The 21,101-nt window shown below is 35.8% G+C and overlaps 1 pseudogene; it reads right to left on the bottom strand.

Annotated features, from left to right (window-relative positions):
- Positions 1 to 15,565: 15,565 nt before the first annotated feature.
- LOC121972840 lies at positions 15,566 to 20,197 on the bottom strand (annotated as a pseudogene).
- Positions 20,198 to 21,101: the final 904 nt, after the last annotated feature.

Genomic DNA, 21,101 nt, shown 5'->3' with positions numbered 1-21,101 from the left:
TCAGGGCAACAATATTCATCTTGGTCAGTTATATTAACACCGTATAATTTACTACCATAGATATGTATGAAAGATGAATTTATGTTCCTCTGATAGATGTTTTCTTGCAACCTCTGATTTCCAAGTTGAATGAATTATGGAATGTAGGGTCGGTGACTTATGATGTTGCAAGTAAAACTAATTTTAGATTGTATGCTATATTATTATGAACAATCAGTGATTTTTCAGCATTCTCAATATTGTCAGGATGGAGCACGACTGGTAAATTAGCATGTTCACACTACATGATAAAGTCTGATGCATTTTTATTACCTTACAGTGGAAAAGTATCTTGGTTTGATAATCACCGTAAATTTTTATCACTTAATCACTCTTTTAGGCGAAATAAGAAAAATTTTCTAAAAAATGTTATTGTCAGAAAACCTCCTCCAGTCCATGTTTTAGATGAAGAAATCATTGAGCAAATAGACAGTTATGAATTTCTACTAATATCTCAACTTGGTTCCGATGAGTTAAATAAATACACTGTTAGGATGTGCAAGTTTGGTTGGAAGAAAAGGAGTATTTTTTGGGAGTTACCATATTAGAAGTGTCTACTTATTCGACATAATTTAGATGGCATGCATATTGAGAAAAATTACTTCAATAATATCTTTAACATTATGATAAACATGCCCGGAAGAACTAAAGACACTGCAAAATCACGTGAAAAATTAAAAGAACTAGTTAATAGACCAGAGTTGCATCAGGATGAAACAACCAATAGATTTTCAAAAGCTTGTTATACATTGGACAAAGATGGTAAGCAAGCTTTAAGTAATTGGTTGAAAGAAATCAAATTTTCAGATGAGTATGCCTCAAATATTGCTCGATGCGTGAATATGAATAGATTAAAGATGTTTGGAATGAAAATTCATGAATGTCATATATTCATGCAAAGACTTATTCAAGTAGCTTTCCATGACTTACTTCCTCAAAATGTTTGGCAAATACTCACTGAATTGAGTCTATTTTTTAGAGATTTGACAGCGAGGTGTATTATGATGGATGATATGCTTCGACTAGAAACAGACATTCCTCTTATATTATGTAAGTTGGAGCGTATATTTCCTCATAGTTTTTTTTATTCAAAGGAACATTTACTAGTGCATTTACCATACGAGGCACAAATAACAGGCCCTATGCAGTATAGATGGATGTATCCATTCAAACGGTTTTTGAGAAAATTAAAAAATAATGTTCATAACAAAGCAAAAGTTGAGGGGTCAATATGTAATGCTTATTTGGTTAAAGAAGCATCTTCTTTCTGCTCCTATTATTTTGCTGATAGTATGTAAACAAGACATCGCAAATGTCCTAGAAATTCTGATGATGCTCATCAGTCAATAGACCCATCGATTCTTTCTATTTTCAAATATTCTGGTAAGTTAATGGGTGCATCGCTTTCTAGATAGTTAACTGAAGATGAATACCATGCTGCAAGAATATACATATTCTTAAACTGTGAAGAGGTCAAACTATACATAAAGTAAGTTAACTTCTCTAATTAAACATTTATTCATTCTTAAATATCTTTCTTGATATCCCAATATTTATATAATTAATTTCTTTCCCGGCTTGTACGAATAACAACTATATCTACTGTTAGAGTAGATACTAAAAGCCTAGCTTTTGTATAACATTTATTTAGAAATAAGAATCACATTGGTCAAGTATCTACATTTATATATACTAAGTGTAGTCGTTCAATTAATTTATATTGTAGATAACACGGTGTGTGGTGTCACACACAAGAGATCATGTTATCAGTTCTTTATAAATCATAAACAGTAGCTCACGACTAAGATGGAAAGGAACAAACCATTGGAATAGTCGTAGTGTAATTAGGTATTAGTTTATCTTGACTAATAAATTACACTAGTACACTCTAAGTGTATTGAGCAGGACCATTTAAGGAAAGTTCTTTTTATACTGACTTAATAAAAGAACAAGTCCTTAGTTATTATGAAAGTGTGTGCTCTTAATCCTAATATAATAACAAGCACATATATTTAGTATTCATTTCTTTAACTTATCAAAGGGTGAGATTTAATTCGATAAATCAAAATGTCCGATAAGTTGGGAAATGATATTACTTATAGTGTGTGTTGTTGATTATAGAAGGAAACTGTGTTCTAGTAATCTAGGTTGATAATGCCCCCAAGAAGAGCTCATAAGGATTGACATGTTAAACCCTGCAGGTGAACTTAGTCCGACATGATGATAAGGTTGAGTGGTACTACTCTTGGACTAAGATATTAATTAAAGAGAGTTGTCGGTAACTCATTTAATTAGTGGGCATTCAACATCTTAAACACAGGGAGACTAACACACTCATAATAAGAAGGAGCCCAAAATGTAATTTGGGATTGGTGCGGTAGTTCAATAATAATTCTTTAGTGGTATGAATTATTATTGATGAAATTAAGTTGGGTGTTCGGGGCGAACACGAGAAGCTTAATTTCATCGAGAGACCAAAACCAATTCCTCCTCTCGGTCCCTATCGTAGCCTCTTGTATATAAAGATTTATACCCACCGCATACCCACTCCTTACCCAACCCAAAGGGGCCGACCAAGCAAGCTTGGAGACCAAGCTTAGGCCGACCAAGCAAAGGGTTGAGCAAAGATGGAGGGGTCGGTCAATGCTTGGAGCCCAAGCATGATGTGGCCGGCCCTAATAAAATTAAAAGGATTTTATTTAAAATCTTTTCTTATGCGGATAACATGGTTTTATAAAAGAGAGTTTAAAATTTAAATCTTTCCTTTTATAGTGTCTACAAAAGATTAATAAAAGATTTGAAATCTTTTCTTATTTGTAGATTGAAAGGAGATTTTAATTTTGATAAAGCTTTCCTTTTTTGTAACCATGTTCATGATTTAAAAAGAGAGTTTTAAAATTAAAAATTTTCTTTTATAAGTTTCTACAAAAGATTAAGAGAAGATTTGATATCTTTCCTTATTTGTAAATTGAAAGGAGTTTTTAATTTTAGAGAAAACTTTCCCTTTTGAAAATCATCCACATGTTTAAAAGAAAGATTTTAATTTATAAAATTTCCTTTTATAACCCACCATGAAGGGAAAAATTATTGGAGAAATTTTTTATAAATTTCCGGAAACAAATTAGGAAGTTTTAATTCTTGTGTTAATTAAAACTCTCCTTGTTTAGAGCTTATAGGTGGTTGACCATTATAATTAAGAAGAGGAAATTGTTTTTAATTAAAAAAAAATTCCTTTTCATGGCAAAGGAATTAAGGAAGTTTTTATTTAAATTTCCTTATTTGCCAAGGCCAAGAATTATAAAAGAGAGGGTAGAGGTGCCTTCAAGGGTAACGACTCTATTCTATTTCTTCCTCTCTTTTTCTCCTTGGTGTGTGGCCGGTCCTATTCCCTCCTATTCTCTTCTTCTCTAGTGGTCGGATCATCCTTCCCTTGGAGCACTTGTTGGTGGCCGGTTCTAGCTAGGAGAAGAATGAGAGAAAAGAGGCTTTGCTCTTGCATCCCTTGGAGCTTGGTGGTGGCGGCCAGACCTCTACTTCTCTTGGAGAATTGATGGTGGCCGAATCTAGCTTGGAGAAAAAGAAGCTTGGTGGTTCTCGTCTCGGAAGATCGTTGCCCACACAACGTCCGAGATTAGAAGAGGAATACGGTAGAAGATCAAGAAGTTATTTGCTTACAAAGAAAGGTATAACTAGTAATTGTTTTCCGCATCATACTAGTTTTTCTTTGTACGAATTCCAAACACAAGAGGCATATGTTTTTAGAGTTTCAGATTTATTTCAAAGTTGTGTTTTTTTATTTGTTTTTCGAATTTTTGATTCGATTATTCTTTTTGGTTAAACATAATGTTATTTTAGAAAATTAAATATTTAATTTCGTTAAGAGATTTTGTCGAGGCAGTGGTGGATGCTCCCATACTCAAGAAGGCCATGTGCCTTGCTATGTTTGTCCTGGGAATCAATTTCTGAAATAGATATTTAATTGAATTTGTAGCATAAGTTGATTTGGATCAATAGTGTTAAGTTTCGCTTGCGATCTAAATCTAAACCATTAAGAACAGATAAGTTAAATTTGGAATCAATAATATTAAGTTCCGTTTACGATTCCTAATTTAATTTCTAAAGAACACAATAGGTTGTTTAGGAAAGGTTCGACACTTGTACAAAATTTTTGTATAGTGGAACCGGTACGATCTTCCTAGGACCAACCAACATCTACAAAATTCATTGATTGGTGCAAGTGAGGTAGCTGCAAAGTTAGAGACCGAATTTGCATTATGGTTTCAAATATATGTAAGTTAGAGAATTTATGAAATTTTTTAGTTCATACTTATTAAGAAGTATCCTAATTTATACGTTAACTATTTTTATAGGTGAAAGACCATAGAATATCAAATGTGCAAGATGATAGGATAATAAATATTGCATCAGGGCCCCTTCGTAAAATAAAGGTGCACTCTGGTTACTATATTAATGGCCTTAAATTTCATGTGGCACAACGAGATTCACGAAGATTAACTCATAATTATGGTGTTTGCGTCAAAGGATCTATGAACAACAATAACACTAAGTTTGATTACTATGATAGACTTGAAGAAATCATAAAGATTGAATATCCTGCATTACCAATAAAGAGGTGTGTATTGTTCAAATGTTTATGATATGATCTGACCCCAATAATAGGTATTAGAATACATCCAAATTATAATTTAGTTAAGATTAATGCAAACAAAAAATTCAACAAGTTTGAGCCTTTTATTTTTGGGATACAAGCGGGTCAAATTTTCTATCTTGAATACCCTACAAAGAGAAGATCTAGTGAATGGTTGTCTGTTTGTCGAATCAAGCCTCGCTCGACCATAGAGATGTTGAACATAATCACTCCTCAAAACCATGATGCATTTCAGAATGATGAAGTGGAGAGACATTTAGTTGATTTACAACTCCAATCTACTTCTCAATTACTTATAGATGTTAATGTTACTTACAAAGAGATAGATAATGGAGAGATGTCCGACAGTGAGGATGAAGTTGAACTAAGATCATCTAGCGATGAGGACATAAAAACTGTTAATGTTGATTAGTCATATGTTAATGATGATTAAGTATTAACATTATTATTCATCAAGTAAGTTATGCTTCCATATTATTTTTTATTTATATTATCATATTTTAAAACCTTATTATGATGTGTTGCAATGTTATTTTGCAGATATCATTATAGCAGAGCAGCAGCCTGTAGCATCCCGTGGCTACAAAGTCCTTAGGGTTGTCGGGGACTCGTAAGTATTTTTTTCTTATTAATAATTTAAGTTCATATATAATATATTTTTCATAACTTAATATTATTTCATGCAGGTTCACTCTAGATGGTCATCGAGTTGCCACATATATCACTGAAAAATTCAAGGAACGAGTTTGCGCGTCTAGCACTACATGGAGACATGTAGACCAGGAGATGAAACTATTTTATTATAATAAATTTGTGGTAAGTAAATTTAATATATTTGGTATTCTATAATATAGTTATCATTTAAATTAAATGTTTAACTTATAATTGTAGAAAAGATATACATGGGAGGGTGGGCAAGAAGAAGAATTTAAAGTTACATGGAATACTTATTGTGTCAAACTGTACAGAGATCATATGTATTACATGGAAAAAAAGGTAGTAGGTCTCCGTATGTTTCTGAGGCGATATGGAGTGCATGGACGACCACTTGGGATGCAAAAAGGTGGCAAGCAAATCCTGAAAAGGCAAAAGCAAATAGAAATACAGAGTCAGGTGGTCTGAGCACCGGAACCGCTCGGCATACATCAGGATCCAAATCTATTGTTGAGCATACCAAACTTGTATAATTTTATCCCAAATTATTTGTATGTATGAACGTGAGCTTGCCCGACAGCCCATATGTATGGAGATCTTTCTCAAGACCTACAAGAAGAAGGATGAGTCATTTGTTGATTCTCGATCTTAGACGCTATATGTAAGATTATTAATTTTATTATATTTGTTCATTTCTATCTTGATTAGTATTTAGTAATATTGATCAAATTGAATATTATATTTTTTTTTACAGTAACAAATGACAGAAAGGGTGGCTCATGCATCTCAGCCATCAACAACGGGGGAGAGTCACAATCTCTATCCACCGACGCTCTAAATGAGATTTATTATGATGTTATCGGTGGAAGGACAAAAAAACTCCCTCTACGGCCTTGGCTCTCAAGCCAAAGTTGCATTTGATTGTTTGAGGAATCCGGTGGGTCGTGCTAGTTCCTCTTCTTCTAATAAGATGCAGTCTTTAAGACGTAAAACTTAAGAACTGCGCACTCAATTGAAATCAATGGATCAAAGGATGACCAATATGGATTAGTAGAGAACTGATGAGGAGAAGAAGAGAGCCGAACGTGACAAGAGTAATGAAGTTCTGATGGCCCAGATGTGAGCGATCGTTGCTAATTTTACTCAAGCATCACATGATTTTAAGTCACAGGAGACTCAAGATCTATCAGACGATAAGGATTAACTTTTTCTAAGGTATGTTCAACTACACTTTAGTTTTTTATTTATCATATATAGACCGTGGTAATATATTTATTCTTTTTTGATATTATAATATGCTCATTTCTAAATATTTTATTACTATATGTTTCAAGAGTCACATTCGGTTCTATTTACATATTGGCTCTTCATATCATTATATGCTCATTTTTGTTCAGGTATCATTTTATTACAAATCAAATTCACTATACATATATGCAAAAATGTTTATTTATACATCAACATGATCATTTGATATTTGTCTTTTAACAAGATTTTATTTAATATCTTGTGTTCTTGTATTATTTGGAGTACTTTCTATTATGGTATGTGTTCTGTAAAGTTGGATTTATATATGGATATTTATATTTATATTCTGCAGAATTATTTATTTTAGTTTGTTCTAGATGATTTTGATTGTTTCTAATAGTATAAATGCTAGTTATTTGTCCTTCTATGTTTGTATGAAGAAGAATGAATGAATTATTAGGATGTATGGATTTTATTTTTATGTGTAGATGTTATAAGTGTGATTGTTTGTATGTGATTGTTATATTATGCATGTATGGATTATATTTTTGTATGTGTGGATTGTATATGTAATGAATTATAATGTCATCGTCTGTGATGGTTTTGGATATTTGGAAATTGTAAATAGGGCAAGCGCGAAAGCAGATTGTAGCTGTGTATTTTTTTTTTGTCTACTGACGGAAAATATATTTCGTCGGTAATTATCGAAAAATTTTACCAATGGAAACCAAAGCTTCCGTCGGTATTTCGATGCATTACCGACGGAACTGAGAACTTCAATTGGTATTTACCCACGAAAGTTATGTTTCCGTCAGTAAATACCGACGAAAACATCTGTTCCGTCAGTAATATATTTAATGGCACCCCAGTTGGCTAAGACTGTTCCAACATCTTTACCAACGGAAATTGAATCCGTCGATAGACTATTACCGACAGAATATGTTATTCTGTCGATAATCTCGTTTCCGATAAATCAACTCCCGATACCTATAATTCTACTAGTAATCTATCGGTAGAGTTATATTTCGATAGAAGGCCGACGGATATTTCTATCTATAATCCTATATTTTTTTATTATGTTGATATAACACATAACATTACAATGATTGGATGAGTCAATGGACAATCAATTGATGATAAATTCCAATTGATTAAGACAATAATTGACAGACCATAAGTGAAAACAATCAATTACTAAGCCAAGTCAATCGATAAGTGGACTCATACTGAGTGGGGATGAATAAAATGTTTTTATTTTATGCCAAGTTGAATGTGCAATCAATCAATTGGTGCTATAAAGAGAAAATTAGTCGTAGTTGATTTTGACGCACTAGCCGGAAAACTAAGCTCTACAGTGAAAATGATAAAAAAAAAATTTGACTAATGAATTGAGTCGACTCAAAGGTGATGACTCACAAATAAAATATTTTTATTCAAAATCAAGTCGATTAAGTAATTGACTAAGGAGAAAGTAAAAACTAATTACTAATTTGACATAGAGTAATGATATACTTAAGGAAAAAAATTCAAGGAAAAATTCAAGGATAGACACATAAAGTCATGACCCATCATTTCTGTAATGTAATGGTCACATGTAGCAAGGGTTATAATGGATCATATTGCTGTGACGAACTTTATGTTTGGAAGTTATGTTTTGCTATCTGGTCATTGAAAATCATTTCTTTTTTTGATGTATTCATTCTTTAGTTTTTTTTTAGTAAAAAATAATTATGTTCATTCTAAGCCTCGTATATAATATAACTCATCCTCAATTTATACGAAGAAATATAAATTATAGAATTAATTTATAGTCGATCATCAAATAACTAAAAGTGAAAGATATTTTTTTCGAGGATATATGTCCATCGAGAATTGATTCCTATTTTATTATAGTAAATTTATCATCTTCTAATTAACTTAGCACCTTATGGGAAATAATGTATTCATTCCCTTAAAACTATATTTATGTTGTCATGATCATCATTTTACTCGCCAACTTAATAAAATCCTTGGCACAAGTAATGATTGTTACATAAATTTTTATGATTTTTTTCTATTTTAAATTTTAAGAATAAGAGAGTTAAAATGGATCATTTACTTAGAGAAGGCAAGAAACTCACCTCTCGCGTTTGAATTCGAAGCACTGGTATCACTAGGCTATTGTGTATTGTGGTAGAGTTAAAAATTTTATAGCCATGGGTCTCACTATCAGTAGCGAAGCTTAAGTTGGCCCAGTGTGGGGGTAGGCCCAAGACAAAAGTAATAAAAAAATTTATTGATTCTGACCACATATAATTGGCACTATATATATAGTATTGTATTATATAATACTCTAGTCTAGCTCATGATTTTTTAAGGATTTTCAAACACGAATTTGAACAATTTTGATGGGATTAATGTTGGACCCCGTGGTAGTTTTGATGTGATCAACTAAGTTAGTTAGGTCTTGCTGTATTTTGATCCCTGTGTCTGAGTGTGAAGGAGCTTAGGAACACAGGAAGTCGAGCGGAAGACGCAGCTAGCGAGAAGGACGACACGGGAATGGAGCCGGCGGGCTCGGTGCGTCCGAAGGACGAGAGAGTTGCGGAAGAGTACTCCGGTGGGCGTGAAGAGCGTGCGCGGCGTTCGAGGGACGTTAAGCCGGGACGGAAGGCTGCTCGAGGAGAAGGTCGGGAATTGAGTTCGGGTGAGCCCTATTCCGGTTGGCCGCAATCACCCAAAAGAACGGAGCTTCGGAAGCCAAAGCGAAGAAGAAAAGGAGTCAAAAGAGGCTGAAAATTACTGTAGCAGGAAGTTACTGTAGCTTGTGTTGGGTCTGAAAAGTAGCTAGAGGGAGGGTGAATAGTTCTTCGCGTGCTCGTCGTCGGCGTTGCTCGTTTCTTCAGAGATATGCAACGGAAATATAAGAAACAAAAGCATACAACGCTAACACGGATGGTTTACTTGGTATCCACCTCACAAGAGGTGACTAGTCCAAGGATCCACACCTACTCACGCACCCTCCACTATGAATAACACTCCTTTATGGTAACTACCAAAGGCGGAGAAGCCCTACAACACTCTCAATACAAGAAGAAGAAAGGGAAATACAAGATAAGCAAAAGCTTACAAGATGTGCAATAAAAACCCTAACCCTAACTTCTTCTTCTTGCTTTTGATCCGCCTCTTGACTTGGGAAACCTCCAAGAACCTTCAAGAATTGGCGATCTGAGCTTGAGAGAAGTGTGGTGAAGTCGCTGTGTTGATCTGAGATGAAATCGTGAAGTTCTACTGCAGTCATCGCACGCCTGCAGCTCAAATACGACGCAACGGTCGGATCCCGATCGATTCGAAGGCTCCCAATCGATCGGGGAGGCTTTGGATCGATCCACGGATCGATCCAGAGCGCCTCTGTGCTCTGGGAAAACGCCTGGATCGATCCACGGATCGATCCAGCGCTTATCGCGTGAACCAGCAGTGTCCCAATCGATCGGCTGATCGATTGGGACCTCTGGATCGATCCACTGATCGATCCAGAGGCTCTCTGTTCGCTGGGGAAAAGCCTGGATCGATCCAGCTTTTGGTTTTTGCCCAAAACCAAGTCCCAAGCCTCTCAAACCAACATTCGGTCAACCTTGACCTGTTGGTACATCATGCCTAGCATCTGGTCACTCTCTTGACCTGCTAGGACTCCCTCACCAAGTGTCCGGTCAATCCCTTTGACCCACTTGGACTTTTCTCCTCTTGCCAAGTATCCTGTCAAATCCTTTGACCTACTTGGACTTTCCTTCATCATGCCAAGTATCCGGTCACTCCCTTGATCTACTTGGACTTTCACCAGATGTCTGGTCAATCTTGACCCATCTGGATTTCCCCATGCCTGGCTTCACTCACCATGACTTCCAATCTGCCTAGCTTCACTCACTAGGACTTCTCTTCTGCCTGGCTTCACTCACCAGGTCTTTCACCTAGCTTCACTCACTAGGATTTTCACCTGGCTTCACTCACCAGGATTTTCTTCTGCCTGACTTCACTCACCAGGACTTTCACCTAGCTTCACTCACTAGGATTTTCACCTGGCTTCACTCACCAAGATTTTCTTCTGCCTGGCTTCACTCACCAGGACTTTCACCTAGCTTCACTTACTAGGATTTTCCTCACTGCCTAGCTTCACTCACTAGGTCTTTCCTTCTGCCTAACACCCCAGTTAGGACTTCCCAGTCAAGTATCCGGTCATCCTTGACCTACTTGACTCTTCTTCAATCAACCTTGCATTGTCAAACATCAAAACCCAAACCAAGACTCAAGCTTGGTCAACCAGGTCAACCTTGACCTAAGGGATGTTGCACCAACAGCTTGAAGGCGCCTTAAACAAGCATTGAAGGCGCCTTGAACATTGAAGGCGCCTTCATTGCTTGTTGAAGGCGCCTTGAGCCAGGTCAGAATGACCGTTCCAACACCGGATAGAATTCTATCCACTCACCGAGCTGGAGGCGTCTTGGACCTTGTTGGAGGCGCCTTGGACCCTCGGGATAGAATTTCCAGGAGCTATAAAAAGGCCCCTGGAGCTAGGAATTCAACAATAACTCAAGCAATCAATTTGTAAGCAATTCCTAAGCAACTAGTGAGCTTCCAAAGTGTAAAAGGCTTCTCCGCCTTCAGAGAAGGAGATCTTTCTTACTGCGCTTTTTCTACTGTCCTGGATTAACAACATCCTTGGTTGTAACCAGGTTAAATCCCGGTCTTCTCTGTCTTTCTGTATTTAGTTTTTATTGTTTTACTATTTTATCACTATTGCACTAATTGAGTTGAAAGTACGAGGAGGGTAGTTTTATTTTTGTTTTCAGCAATTCACCCCCCCTCTTGCCGGCCTCCGCTGCACCTACAATTGGTGTCAGAGCCTGATCGCCTCAGAAGGACTAACCGCCAACTGAAGCACTACGATCAAGACGATGGACGAAGCGAACATCCATCCCCCGAAGTTTGACGGAGACTTGGCCACATGGAAGCGCAAAATGGAGGTATTTTTTAAAACTGAATTTGACATTCTGTTAATAATGAAATATGGCTATGCAGTTCCGAAAGATAAGGAGGAAAATACCTGGACGAAAAAGGAACAAGCAGATTTCGTCGCCAACGGAAAGGCTGAGTTCCATCTACTCAGCGTTCTACCGCCGCAGGAGGTAAATCGGATCGGAAGCTACGACTCCGCGAAAGATCTCTGGGAAAAATTCCTGGAGCTTCACGAAGGTACTTCCGAAGCGAAGCTAGCGAAGCGCGATATCCTCCGAAACCAGTTAACGAACCTCCGGATGAACCAAGGCGAGAAGGTAGCGCAACTCCAAGCGAGAATCAAGGAGCTGATAACACAACTAATGAATCTTGGAGAAGAGGTAACCAACCGGGATTTTATCCGATATGCGCTCAATGCCTTCCCGAGAACTCCAGAGTGGGCCTCCTTAGTAGATGCGTACTACATCTCTAAGGACCTCGAGGTAAGTACGTTAGAACAATTATTTTCGACTTTTGAACTTCATGAATCTCGAGTTTCAGAGCCAAATAGAGTAGAGAAGACCAGTCAGAACATAGCTCTAAGGGCAAAAGTAAACGGTTTTGACTCCGAAGCCTCAGTCGACGAATCCGAAGCAGCACTACTGGTAAGACGCTTCAATAAGTTTTTCAGTTCTAATAAATTTAAATCGCAGAGGCATCATCGAAAGAAGAGGACGGTTCGTTGCTACAACTGCAACGAAGAAGGGCATATCAAGGAGGACTGCCCAAAATTGAAGAGAAAGGAGAAAGAAAAGGAAAAAACCAAAATACAAGAAACCAGAACCCTCCAAGCATAAGAATATGAAGGCTACTTGGTCAGATTCGTCAACCTCTGAGTCGGACATCGAAGAATTCTCAGGGTTAGCGCTATTGGCGAACCATCAACCGGAAGAAGACTCAAGCTCAGAGATGAGCATCGATGAAGGGAGAGGAACAACAGAAGAAGAAAGCAGCAGTGAAGGGGGAGCGTCACCGGATCAGGTAAGTAAGGTACGCAATCTAACCCCGTCTCAGTCATTTCGATTTATTAAATCGCTTTCTAAAGACTTATTCGAAGTAGAAAAAGAAAATAAAGAATTAAAAATGAAATTAGCAAAAGCATGCCCACTTGAAATGTATGATAGTGTAAAATCAGAAAATGATATATTAAAATTAGAAATTGAAAAACTGAAATCTGCTGCATGCGTAAATCAATTTCCAAATTCAAAATTAATAATTTATGGTAAATTAAATTGGTATATAAGGAAGCATCAAGGTCAACTTAGGAAAATACCAAGAAACTATGTACCCCCTAGATTTTTGAATAATCCTGTAGGAAGGAACCTCTATTGGGTTCCAAAATCTGTACTTAATTAATTGTTCAAAAATTAAAAGCTTACAGTGAGAAAATTAAACATTGAAATTCTTTATGGAAGCTTTGTCTAAGGAAGTGGTTGTTGCTCCAATAACCAAGAAGGCATAGTGCCTCGCCACGACCTGGAAGCTAAAATATTGAAAGAAAATGTTTAATTAATTTTCTGAAAAAGCATTAAACAAGAATTAAATAATGCTTTGAAAGTTTATCAAATATTTTGTTAAAATAAAAAAAATTCCTTAGAATTTTTTTAAAAAATTCTAATTTAATTTTTTTTGGGTTAGAATTTTTTTTGGAAAATTCTAAAGGTTCTTTCACTTGACTTAGAAATTTTTTTTAGGGAACATTTGAACACTTAGGATTTTTTTTAACTTAGAAAATTTTCAAAAACTTCAATCTTACTTGAAATTTTTTAAGTCCTCGTTTTTACTGTGATCAAAGGGGGAGAGAAAAGTACAAGTTTAGGGGGAGTTACGTTAGAGAAAACTTAAATTAAATTTAAGTTTATATAAAAAGTGTTGAAATTTTACTAATTGCAAAAATTATTCTTAACTTGTTAGTTTAGTGATTTTTCTTTAAAGTTACTGTTTATGTCTATTTTTAACCCTAACTTGAACTTGGGTTGATGCACATCAAAAAGGGAGAGATTGTTGGACCCCGTGGTAGTTTTGATGTAATCAACCAAGTTGGTTAGGTCCTGCTGTGTTTTGATCCCTGTGTCTGAGTGTGAAGGAGCTTAGGAACACAGGAAGTCGAGCGGAAGACGCAGCTAGCGAGAATGACGGCACGGGAAGGGAGTCGGCGGGCTCGGTGCGTCCGAAGGACGAGAGAGTTCCGGAAGAGTACTCCGGTGGGCGTGAAGAGCGTGTGCGGCGTTCGAGGGACGTTAAGCCGGGACGGAAGGCTGCTCGAGGAGAAGGCCGGGAATTGGGTTCGGGTGAGCCCTATTCCGGTTGGCCGCAATCACCCAAAAGAACGGAGCTTCGGAAGCCAAAGCGAAGAAGAAAAGGAGTCAAAAGAGGTTGGAAATTACTGTAGCAGGAAGTTACTGTAGCTTGAAGGCGCCTTAAACAAGCATTGAAGGCGCCTTGAACATTGAAGGCGCCTTCATTGCTTGTTGAAGGCGCCTTAAGCCAGGTCAGAATGACCGTTCGAGCACCGGATAGAATTCTATCCACTCACCGAGCTGGAGGCACCTTGGACCTTGTTGGAGGCACCTTGGACCCTCGGGATAGAATTTCCATGAGCTATAAAAAGGCCCCTGGAGCTAGGAATTCAACAACAACTCAAGCAATAAATTTGTAAGCAATTCCTAAGCAACTAGTGAGCTTCCAAAGTGTAAAATGCTTCTCCGCCTTCAGAGAAGGAGATCTTTCTTACTGCGCTTTTTCTACTGTCCTGGATTAGCAACCTCCTTGGTTGTAACCAGGTTAAATCCCGGTCTTCTCTGTCTTTCTGTATTTAGTTTTTATTGCTTTACTATTTTATCACTATTGGACTAATTGAGTTGAAAGTACGAGGAGGGTAGTTTTATTTTTGTTTTCATCAATTCACCCCCCTCTTGTCGGCCTCCGCTGCACCTACAATTAAATCTCAAATTTGTTGGAGGATATACTTCTAATCTTTATTCTTCTGATTTTCAAAGCAAAAACATGAAATAGGGCAAATTGTTAGAAATAGAATACAAAAACACGAATTTGTTCTCCTCATCCATGATGATCAACTTAAAATTAACTTATATGTATGTGATATGTGTTCTAACAAAATATAAACTTTGATGGTCTTTCAAAGATTAAAGAAAAATATGATGTATTCATTGATTTAAAAACTTTTGACAAATAGTGAGAGAGAGTGTTTTCTGTCAAAAAAAAAAAAAATTGTGAAAGATAGATTGGGTAATCAAATAAATAATGATGGGATAAATGATAATTTTATTATATGTATAGAGAAAATTAATATTTCTATCAATCGATAACTAAACTATCATATAAATTTTTTAAATTATGAACACTCAAAAGAATAATTATAAGATAATTATTTTATGATGCTTTATGATTATTAGATTATACATCTTACTATTTTATTAAGAATCTAGAATTTTTACTAACTATTTTTGGTGAAGTCTAAAATGAAATTATGTTAATACTATTTTTTTTCTTTTCATACTAAAAATAATTTTAAGTTTTATTATTAATTTTCTCTAATTACTTTTTATATAAAAATATATACTATCATGATTCTCTTTAGTCTTACATCTTCTATAAATATATTGGGTCGACGACGTTAGAAAGTATACGTTTATTGACCTTTTGACTAAGATCAAGTATATTATTTGTTCTTATATCTGATATAAAAAATTAAATAAATTTTTTAATGAAAGAGTCGGTTATAGTAACTTGTTGCTAGATTCTCGGGATGCTAGGGTTTTGTCACTCTTGCGTAACATTATTATATGAGTCTGACATGTTATGATACACTCTTAACCAGTCCAATTTATGGATTTGAGGTACTAATTATTGAACATTTATTGATCCCCTCGTACAACAATTCAAATTCAAGCTTCAATAATTTTACTTCTTATGATTAACGAAGTAAGCAAACACACCAACAAACGGTGCATTGACATAAGTGGTGGGCTCAGTTTGCGCCGCCTGACGTCGATCATCATCGAAGTGATCTGTTCCAGTGTTAGGCCCTCCTGCAATAGCTCCAGTCAGCTCATTCAAATTCGGATTGGGGTTGTCTAAGTAAGAGAAGCCGTTGCCGCATGCGATGAAAGAGGGATGCGCATTGATGGACGGGAGGGAGGCCGCCCTGTGATGAATGCGCTGAGGGAACTTGGGGCCGAAACCGACCATGTAAGACATTCCCGTTGGATTGGTGCCTAAGATGTAGTCCGCCTACATCGACAAACAACATTATTAATTAATTCATTGATATTCAGAGAAATTTGATGGTAATTAAATTAATTACCTGATTTTTTGCAAATTCTACAAGCTTCCAAGCGGGGAATTTGGTGTTGCCGCAAGTGATTCTTTCCCTAGCTAGCCTGACATGTTTAGCATAGATAAGAGCGAGCAAAGAAAGTGAACCGACGACTTGACTGTTGCACCCTTCGGTCTTGAAGAGCAGACCCCCTGTGCATATATATATATAAATTAAATAATTAAATGAATTATATATTCTCCAATTTGAGAAATATTTTCACTCTGCCATTTAATTTTTTTTTTTCGTCGAGAAAATGATAATTAATAACACGAGAAGTTATTAGTTAATTGACGAACCTGGTGTGTATTTGATGGTCCTGGTGGGGGATTCTGGTAGCACGCCGCATGCAAAGGTTTGAGCTTCATTTTTGTACTGACCAATCTGCAATTTTAATTTGTTAAAAAAATTTGTCATAATTAAGTAAAAAAATAAAGCCGGTCTATAATTTTAAAAAGTAAATATATTTATATTCATTAATAGATATATGAAAATTAATTAATACCTGGCTTAGGAGGACGTAGAGTCCTGCATGTTTATTGTCCCATGAAAACTCAGTGTCAATATAATAATTCTGAGTTACTTCTTCCATGAGTTTGATTTTTCGAATGGCTGCATCAACATGTTTTTGGTATTTTTTGGTGTTGGTGGCTTTATTCAACCAGGCTCCAGCCCAAGCTAACTCATCCTGCAACATAAATAAATATATAAATATTTTACTAGAATAAAAGCAATTAATTAAAACTATATTAATTATAATTACTTGGTAGCCACTGAAATCACAGTAAAATGGGCAGACTGCGTGGCCAATTGCGTCGTTGTATGAGCCCTGGTATTTGTTTGCGAAATAATACGCCTGCAAAAAATTTATAAAAAAACAAATAAATTAAATTGTATGCTTATGCGTTGGAAGATTAATTAAGGGGGCGTTTGGTATTTTTGGTATTAAGAGGATATTTGATTAATAAAAATAAAATAATTACTAATTAAAAGGTAGACATGAAAATGAGTTATTGTCCAATTATAAAGATCCATTCCTTTATTTATATTTTCATTTATGTAATCTAAATATTAACAATAATAATTATTTATTTTTATTCCCATTAATTCTCCACCATTATTTTCCTAAACCAAGCCCCCTAATTAAGCATTTATAATGTATTGTATTGTGCGTGTGTGTGCGTGTTGAATTTAAATAAGCATCGACATTAGTTCTGTATGTGTAGGAGAACTTATATATACGTATATAATCGTAAAATAGTTGAAATTATATACATTTTTATAGCGATAAAATAGTATCACAATACCGTTCATATAATTAATCACTTGTATTAATAATTTCAGGGTTCAAATTACGTACCTCCTTCGCTTTAGACAACAAGCGCCAGGAGTAGGCAGCGTCGTAGGTCTTGAAGGCGATTGAGGCAGCAGCCAGCGCGGCGGCGATCTCGCCGGCGACCTCGGAGCCCGGGTGAGTGGTGTTGACGGCGTACACGGGGCGCGGGGTGTCCATGTCCTCGGGCCGTTCCCAGCAGCTGTGGTCGCTGTTGGGGTTGCCCACCATGGCGTAGACCGTGTTGGGCAAGTTGGCCGTGGCCTTGAGCAAGAAATCTGTGTTCCATCTCAGAGCTTCCGCAGCATTAATCCACTCGCCTCCCTCGGCCATCCCGTCGCCGAACTCGATGATGCTCCACGCCAACATCGTCGCCGTGAACGCCATCGGAAAGCTGTACTTCACGTTGTCCCCCGCGTCGTAGTATCCCCCCGTTAGATCAACCTAAACAAATTAAGAAATATAATACAATTGTTGTTCCTCGTAGACACAAGAATAGGCAGCAGCAGACATGTATAGATATAGCTAGCTAATTGTCTTACACCACCCTCTTGGCCATCGCGTAGAGCCGAGTCCTTCCTCCATGTCAGGCGTTGGTTAGGAGGAAGCTTCCCTGATCGCTGCCCTTCGAAGAACAACAAGCTCTTGCTCAGCGCGAGCTTGTAATCGTGCTTTTGCTCCCATCCAACCGATGCCGTTGACATCAACAACAACACACCACAAACAACAACGCAAATCCTCTCCATCGACATTTTCTTTTCCTTTCAAGTCAATTCTTTGGACACTGGTTAATTCATTTTGGACACCAATCTTAATAGGATACTGGTTAATTCATTTTGGACACCAATCTTCAACATTCTCACTTGCCAAATAAGGTAAATTTCCTTAAGAAGTTTATATATATATATATATATATATATATAATAAAACTATGCATGATAGGCTCTAATCAACGAGATATTGAATTGAATCGTAATATTTTATTCCACTTAATTTGGAAAGAAACCATCCTTACAATTATACATATACATGTCTAATTTTATTAATATTTGAAAAAATATAGAGGAAAGTACTTAGGGAAATGACTCTAGAAGAACTCTTTTTTGGTTGCACTGCCAAAAAAAAATGCTATTAGCAACGGATTTAGTGAGGAATGTTTAATTTCTATCTTTATATATCAATAGATTTATTAATTATTGGACTTAAACTATCCGTTGCTACTATTAATGGGTTAACGATAAACTTCATTTGTAGGTATTGCAACTGATATTATTTCAATGGATTTAATAGGTGCTTTATTTTACGTTCATATTATGAATTGGGTTCATGTCTGTAATAATTGATCGATTAGATTCTAGACATTAAAAAAAAAAGAGAACTTAGCGGGACTTTTCCAAAAAGTCAAGTCCAGCCAATTCTTATTCTTATAAGATATAAGAATATATGTATACCTAAATCAAATCTTGGGGCCCCAATGGATAAATAGTATTTTCTTTTTGTTTATTTTTTAAACTCTGGGTTAAGCTAATAAAATTTATTATCTTTTGAGTTTAAGAGTTGGATTATAGTATTAAGTTAAAAAAAATTAAAATGAATAAAAATTTAAATGCTTACGATATATGACATTTAGATTTGGAGTATAATATTTATGGTTTAGGATTTAAAGATTTTTTTATTAAAAAAATAATCAAAATATTGAGGTGCATGGATCACTACTCGACGCCGCGAGCATCCGTGTGTATATATATATATATATATATATATATATATACATTGAAAGTAATTATAAAATTTATTAGTAATTTCCACAAACGCATCAATCAATGATCTAAAGTTCGAGACTTAGCTGTAGTGCATTATTATAAATTTTTCTCATTAATCAATCAGAGATCTAGCTAGAGTTCGAGACTCAGCTGCGGTGTATCATTGAGAAGATCAAATATGATATTTGATCATGTCCGAGGGTTGAGTCGATGAATGCTGGGAAGATGGCGCTCCTGTTGACAGGATGAAGACTATGAAGGCGTAGAACTCCTGCCGCCGTGGACCTGCAAACACAATGCAGAGCCGGGAAGGGGTTTCCCGGTGAAGTAGAGTAGAGAAGCGAAAATTGTAGCTACAGTAAAGTAGTAAGTAATAAGCATACCTCCGTCGAAGTCTGGGGGTCCTTATATAGGGCTCCCCAGAGTTGTTAGGATATATACTAAAAGCCTAGCTTTTGGTATAAATATTTATCTAGAAATAAGAATCACATTGGTCAAATGTCTACATTTATGATAAATGTAGTTGTTCAATTAATTTATATTGTAGATAACATGGTGTGTGGTGTCACACACAGAAGATCATGTTATCAGTACCTTATAAATTATAAACAGTAGCTCACGATCAAAATGGAAAGGAACAAACCATTAGAAGGACGTAGTGTAATTAGGTATTAGTTTATCTTAACTATATAATTACACTAGTACACTTAGAGTGTATTGAGTAGGACCATTAGAGGTCGTTTCTTTTATACTGACTTTATAAAGGAACAAAAACCTCAGTTATTATGGAAGTGTGTGCTCTTAATCCTAATATAATAACAAGCACATATATTTGATATTTATTTCTTTAATTTATCAATGGGTGAGATTTAGTTCGATAAATCAATAAGTCTGATAAGTTGGGAAATGATATCACTTATAGTGTGTGTTGTTGATTATAGAAGGAAACTGTGTCCTAGTAATGTGGGTTGAGAATGTCCCCAAGAGGAGCTCATAAGGATTGTCATGTTAAACCCTGCAGGTGGACTTAGTCCAACATGACGATAAGGTTGAGTGGTACTACTTTTGGACTAAGATATTAATTAAATGAGTTGTCAGTAACTCACTTAATTAGTGGACATTCGACATCTTAAACACAGGGAGACTAACACACTCATAATAAGAAGGAGCCCAAAATGTAATTTGGGATTGGTGCGGTAGTTTAATAATAGTTCTCTAGTGGAATGAATTATTATTGATAAAATTAAGTTGTGTGTTCGGGGCGAACACGGGATGCTTAATTTTATCGGGAGACCAAAACCAATTCCTCCTCTCGGTCCCTATCGTAGCCTCTTGTATATAGTGATTTATACCCACTACATACCCACCTTCTTACCCATCCAATGGGGTCGACCAAGCTAGCTTGGAACCCAAGCTAGGGCCGACCAAGACCAAGTGGATGAGCTAAGTTGGTGGCAGGCCAAAGCTTGGGTCCCAAGCTTAGGTGGTCGGCCACTAGAATATTAAAAAGGATTTTTATTAAAATTATTTCTTATGTGGATATCATGGTTTTAAAAGAGAGTTTAAAAAATTAAAAATTTCCTTTTATAACTTTCTACAAAAGATTAAGAGAAGAGATTAATATCTTTCCTTATTTGTAGATTAAAAGGATGATTTTAATTTTTGGTAAAAACTTTCGTTATTTGTAAATCATCCACATGTTTAAAAGAGAGTTTAAAATTTGAAATCTTTCCTTATTTGTTGATTAAAAGGTGGATTTTAAATTTTAAGAAAACTTTCCTTTTTAACCATGTTCATGATTTAAAAGAGAGTTTAAAAAAATTAAATATTCTCTTTTATAAGTTTCTACAAAAGATTAAGAAAAGATTTGATATCTTTCCTTATTTGTAGATTAAAAGAGATTTTAATTTTTAGAGATAAGTTTCTTTTTATCCACATGTTTAAAAGAAAGATTTTAATTTATAAAATTTCCTTTTTACTAACCATGAAGGGATTAAAATTATTGGAGAAATTTTTATAAATTTC

This window comes from Zingiber officinale, chromosome 4A, assembly GCF_018446385.1.
Source record: "Zingiber officinale cultivar Zhangliang chromosome 4A, Zo_v1.1, whole genome shotgun sequence".
Lineage (NCBI taxonomy): Eukaryota > Viridiplantae > Streptophyta > Magnoliopsida > Zingiberales > Zingiberaceae > Zingiber > Zingiber officinale.
Note: the sequence above shows the minus strand (reverse complement) of the source record. Positions and strands in the feature narration are given on the sequence as shown.